Source organism: Lissotriton vulgaris, chromosome 8 (genome assembly GCF_964263255.1).
Source record: "Lissotriton vulgaris chromosome 8, aLisVul1.2, whole genome shotgun sequence".
NCBI lineage: Eukaryota > Metazoa > Chordata > Amphibia > Caudata > Salamandridae > Lissotriton > Lissotriton vulgaris.
In genome coordinates this window covers 877,836,873-877,842,872 of record NC_141696.1, presented here as the reverse complement: position 1 = coordinate 877,842,872, position 6,000 = coordinate 877,836,873, and positions in this window count along the sequence as shown.

The following is a 6,000-nucleotide window of genomic DNA, read 5'->3' as shown; positions in this document are numbered from 1 at the left end:
ACGGCCTAAAATTGCACCTAGGTCTCAATCTACTGTGTCCTTAGACTATCATTGGCACAAAGTCCTTTTTGGGAAATATTTTCACGTAAATCGTTAAAAAATTTATATTTCCAGTTAAAATGTACTGTATTTTTCTAATTTAGTTTGGGATATTTATTATTTGGTCTTTTGACTTTTTTGATATCTTGACACTGCATAAATACTTTAAAACAGTGACCTAAGTAGAGCCTGTCTGCTCTGTGCCATAGCTAGCTGGGGGTGGAGCTCTGGAAATTTAGTGACTTTTGGGATTCAAATTGATGATTTTATGTTATTCCTTGAGGTGAGCGATTGCCCACTCCTAATAATAATGCACTTTCTTACACTCACAGTTCCCTGGTTGGGAGCAGAAGTGTGCAATTTTAGGAAGGCGACGTCGCTTAAAATAATAATGCTGAAAAGATTACATGAAGGAGATCTAAGAATGCCACTGTCCCGCCTCAATGCTCTGTTTAGGCAACACCAAGGCTCTGCATTGCCGAAGGCAGAGAAACCTCAGCTGCATGTATGATGGGTGTACTTCTCAAGCAAGTGAGCGGTTTGTTTGCACGTTCTAGAGTGCAGGACGTACCTGCATGCCACCCAATGGGATTCAGTAGTGGCCAGGGTCTCCATAGCCCCCTCAACGTAAGGCGGGCTGACCGTAGTACAGCACGTTATTGATTTGTCCCAGTGGGGAGGGAGGATCATGTGCCTCTTTGAGCTCCTGGTCCGGTCTGCTTTATGGCTTCTGGTGCTACCCCAATAGTCCTGTAGCTTCTAGGGCTTTTCAAAAGTCTCTCTCTACATGACAGGGTGACCACAGACCCAGGCACTAATAGTTCTTCAGAGGTGGAAATAGAGAGCCATGCACCTTATTGTGCAGCATCAGCTTTAGACCCACCCACACCTTTGTGCAGCCCTGGTGAGGATCAGCCTAATTGGAGACCATTTATGCATTTGCACTGCAGTACAGGGCTGATTGTGGTCCTATGTACTGATGGTTTGTAGCAGACCGAGAAGAGGGGTGGACACTGCTTCGTTGCATAGTTCTGCTGGGGTACCCCCTAGAATCATAGTGTAGTCTGTCTCACCATCATAATCGTCTGGCTGTAGTCTGGGCTACTCTGAAACTCCAATTTTCCTGGGATATTGTATCAGGTGGCGGCAGTGTTTCCTCTCCCCATGGTCAGCGAAGTTGATCACTAAGCAGCCGTCTTGAACAACGGGTAGCTTTGCCTCTCTTATTTATGATATTTTTATTACATGAGGTTGGCGTGACAGATCAAGGTGTTTCTTGTCCAGATCTCAATTTTTTATGAGATTTAAATTGCCCATAAGGGCTACACAAGGAGAGGATCCAAAAAACATGCATTCCACTACTCCTGATTTAACTCTAGGGATCCAATTTTTAAGTTATTGTGATGTTGACCCGACCGATGTACATCATCCCTGACATGTCTCTTGCAACGCACATCTTCCCGAGCAGTTGAACTGGCATGCAGATGAAAAGTAGTGCAGGTTAGTCAATTACAATGCTTGCTCATGTCTAGTGATACCTCCTAGTAGTGCAGTGCATCAGGAAAACAGGTTTTCTGGTTCTCACTATTATCTACAGTTCCCAAATTGAAACAGCTACCTGGATAAATATAAATAAATGAGTCCTGTTTCTATGAGACCTTTCTGTCTGCTTTAGTCAAGTCAGTGTCCACTGAGACTCCAAATTGGTGACCAGAAGTGACATCTCGCACACAGTTTGTGTTTGCTGCTCTCTTCCTGCATTCTGAAGAGTGACTTTGATCAATTTTGCCATCATGTCAATAGCTTCATCAAATAAGGAAATGTTAGAACTGAAACTGGAGGGAATGTCTTTATGTCTTTCTCCATGCACTCCCAGACAGCTGCTACAAAGGCTGCTGTACAATCTGGCTGATTGTTGTTTCTGGGTGCGCTACTGCATTGAAAAATTGAAGCTGAAAGTAAGGGTGATGAGCGCATAATAGGCCCTCCCACTGTCAGTAACCAAGCCGGTATATTTACATCACATTAAAAGGGTAAGGAGGTTGGGAAGGTGCTATGACGAGGAGGACCATCCTAAGGACAAATAAGATTAGTAGTAAATAAAAGGTTCATTACCCCGCATATTGTCCTCCTCGTCATAGTTCTTACCTTGGAGGATGCCAGTACAAGGACAGACAGAATTATATGCTGCTCAAAAAAGAAAACTGTTTTCAACAATTACTTAATTGCTGACTTCAGAACTGAAGCACCAAAACTGTCAGAAGCATTGGAAAACAACTGTAATCTGTAACGCAAAAGAAAGGTGTGTGAAAGCTTATTTCGCTGACCTACATATTTATTCTAGAGAAACTCCTCTTGCCTCAGCCCCAGAGGTAGCATGACAAGAGTTGACCCGAGTTAGAATGTTGACCCACTTACCGATCAAGTGCTTTTTTTCCTCTATTGGCAGATGCATAAGAGAAAAAATTGCTTGAGACTTCGTTCCAGCCTTAGATTTCTGTAAATAAATCCGTAAGGCGCTTCTTACATCAAGGGCTGATGGAATATTATTTGCAGCTTGAGACACCAGGAGAATTATTTCCTGTTAACAGTGAAAGTTAGAGGAAACCTTAGGCTTGAATGATGGGTCTAGGCACCACACTATCAGGATAGAACTTTAGATAGTGATAACCAAAGATGTTTGTTCTCCCAATCTCCAAGCAGAAGTTATGGCAATTACAAATGCCACTTTAGAGGATATCCAGGAAATATATGCCGGTTTCATATGTGCAAAGGGTTCTTTTTGTTAAACTTCTAAGGTTGAGGAACGGTCCCGAGACGGAATAGTGTTATCCATCCTAGGCTTCTGAAACCTAAAAGATTTTTAGAGTTTGCTTTCTAAAAGAAGAATATACGATAAGTCACTTGCTAAACCCCTAGATGATTTAATTGCTACCCTCTGGTTTAACCAATGAAAAACCTTTCCTCAAAAATCAAGGATTTTGAAAGGGTATCCAACGACCAGTCCATGATTAGATTTTTCGCGTTATGAAGAAAACGTAGCCGAGTGTTTAGCATAGGATGTAAAAGTACAGGCTTTCCTAGACAATTGAATGTCAGATGCTACTTCCTTGATCTGCCTAGATGTTGTGGTTAACCCCTCTTGATTTGCAAGCCGTTAATCTTAACTGTTAACTGATAAAAGTGCGTGTGAGTTAACACTTGATATTGAAGGGGCGTGGGATGACGTGGCATTGAAAATGGGGATGCATGGCCAGCAGAGTCAGGGAAGGGAACAATGGCCTTTACGGCCAATAAAGGGCAATAAGGATTGCAATAGACTGCTCTCTCTGGAATCTTCTGAAGCAGCCTCTGCAGGAGGGAAAACATATAAAGGAGTTATTGCAGCCAGAATTAAAAGGACATATATTGGTACCGCAGGGATGAAATGTGTAGTGTCGCAGGTGTAGCAGGACCCGGACAGCAGGTTAGATAGGCCGCAGAATCTGGCGCTATAATAGTGACTAACATTTGCGGTTATTATCTCTGGGCCAAGACACCGAGCAGTCTTGAGCCCTTTTATTTATAGCATCGGACGAGCCCGCCCTCTGGGTGCATGGGTGCGTGTTCAGCGTGAGTGAACGGGCCATGTGGCTACGTCACTACATCCCTCCAATCTTTCAGATACATGAACCCTTGCAGGTAACTTTTCAGTCTTTCTTGGCGCACCATGTAAAGTCTCTCAGTCTTTGACTAGGGGTTGGGTTCGGCAGGAGACCATACTTCTGGCTCCGGGGGTTCTCCTTTTTGACTCTTTTCCTCTCTCCTGGAACGCAACTCCTTGGCCCTGTGGTTCTTTTGCCACTACTGTCTCTCCTTCAGATGGGTGTTGGGTGCGCTCTGCATTGCCAGGTATGTCGCTTTGCGGGAACTGCACCCTCTCCGTCATCTGAATCCCTTCTGACTTGTTCGGTTGTTTGACACACTCTATGACCTTCTTGAACCAGGAGGTCTTCCTCGTGACCACTCGGGTTCCCCTCATGGCCGATACCATTGTGCCGTGGACAATGACAACTTCTCACACTTCCGCCTCATACGGGGTGCAATACTTTATAGTTCGGATGACGATCCTTTACCACGACGGACGTGTATGCTCATGGATCGAGCTCTTTGAGCCTGGCTCGCCTTGTCATTGGACACTCGCCTCCGTGCTTGGGCTGCACCCTGATCCAGCGTGGGTGCATCCCCCACACGTGTTTGTCGGAAAAGTTGTTCTTCTGCAGTGAGGGAGCTAACTCCATCCAGAAAATGACACCAGTTTCACTTGGTTAGCATGGTCTTGACCTTGATGAGGCATTTGTCTACCTCTGTCGCTTTTCTGATGTCTTCAAGCATGAGGGCGATGGGACATGCTTCGAGAGAGAGCATCCGAACAAACTCCTCGGTGCATTCTTCATCTGTGAGTGCAGGCGATGCTGGTGCCATGCGGGGTGACGCGACAAGAAGTTGGCAGGGTTGTCGGCCCAGGGCCAGAAGACCACCTCAAAGCGATACGCCTGCAACTGCACTGCCCAGCTTTCGATCCGGGGGGGAGCCAGTCAGTGCCAGCGAAGAGCGAGACAAGCGGTTTGTGATCGGTCACCACTCGGAATTCATGTTCATAGAGGTATAAATGGAAGTGCTGACACACCCATTTGATGGCCAGGGCTTCACACTCAATTGGGCATACCTCAACTCGGTAGCAGTCAACGCCCGTCTGGCATACGCGGTTGGGACCCATTCATTGGACTCTATCTCCAACACGGCTGGCATCCACTACGACCTCCGTGCGTCGATTGGGACAAAAATACGTCATGACTCGATCATCATTGAGAACCTCCTTGACGGCCTGGAATGCTAAGTCCTCCTTTGCGGACCAGACCCACGGCTGGACGGACTTTGTGAGTGCACGGAGTGGTTCAGACAAAGACGCCAGATTGGGGATGAAGCGGCCACAATAAGTGGCCATTCCTAGGAAGCTCTGGAGTTCTGTGGCTGATGTTGGCTGTGGGGCGGAGCTTATGGCCTCTGCTTTCTTCAGCTCAACTCGCAATCCATCTCTCGAGAAGATGTACCCAAAGGAGTCTACTGATTCTCGGTAGAACGAGCACTTAGCTCTGTGGAGGGTGAGTCCATTGTCCGCAAGCCGTTGCAAGGTAGCGCGGAGGTGTAAGTGGTGTTCCTCTAGTGTCTTGGAACACACCAGGATGTCATCGCTCAGGTTTATTACTCCTTGTAATCCTGTGAGGGTTTACCGTATTGCATTCTGGAACACCTCCGCCGCCGAGGAGACACCGAAGCCCAGCCTCTTGGAGAGTACTAGACCCAGAAATATAATAAGCCAATTATGTTACTGACAACATGTTGAAATTATAAGCATGCCAAGTCTTTCTTTCCTTTCAAATTTTAATTTTTCACTGAAATGTAACAGAAACTACATATCCCATAATGCCTCATAATTGGCTAGCTATGGGCCAGTATAAATAGAAACACTGTAGAGGGACTAACCAACCGTGAGCAAGGCCGTGTGAGGCTGAAACGCGTTGGTGGGGTGAAAGTCTTGAAATAAATAAGGCTTAACAAAATCCTGATTGTGCCGCCTCCTTTGTTTTCCAAAAATTTCCTGGGTCAGGATCCGACCCCTAGGCAGAGCACACACTGCTGAGCGCGTCCAGAGGGCTGAAGGATCACTTTGTGTACAGATATATATATATATATATATATATATATATATATATATATATATATATATATATATATATATATATATATATATATATATATATATATATATTAACCCTGGGCGGAGTTCGCGGAGTGGGGCTTCGCGGAGCTACGCGAAGTGGGCGAGAAACTACGCCCACCTCCGCACTCCGCGTAGTCCCAGTCCGCAAACACCACTGGCCGCCAGCCCCGCCACCCGCCTCCCTCCCGCCCTCCCTA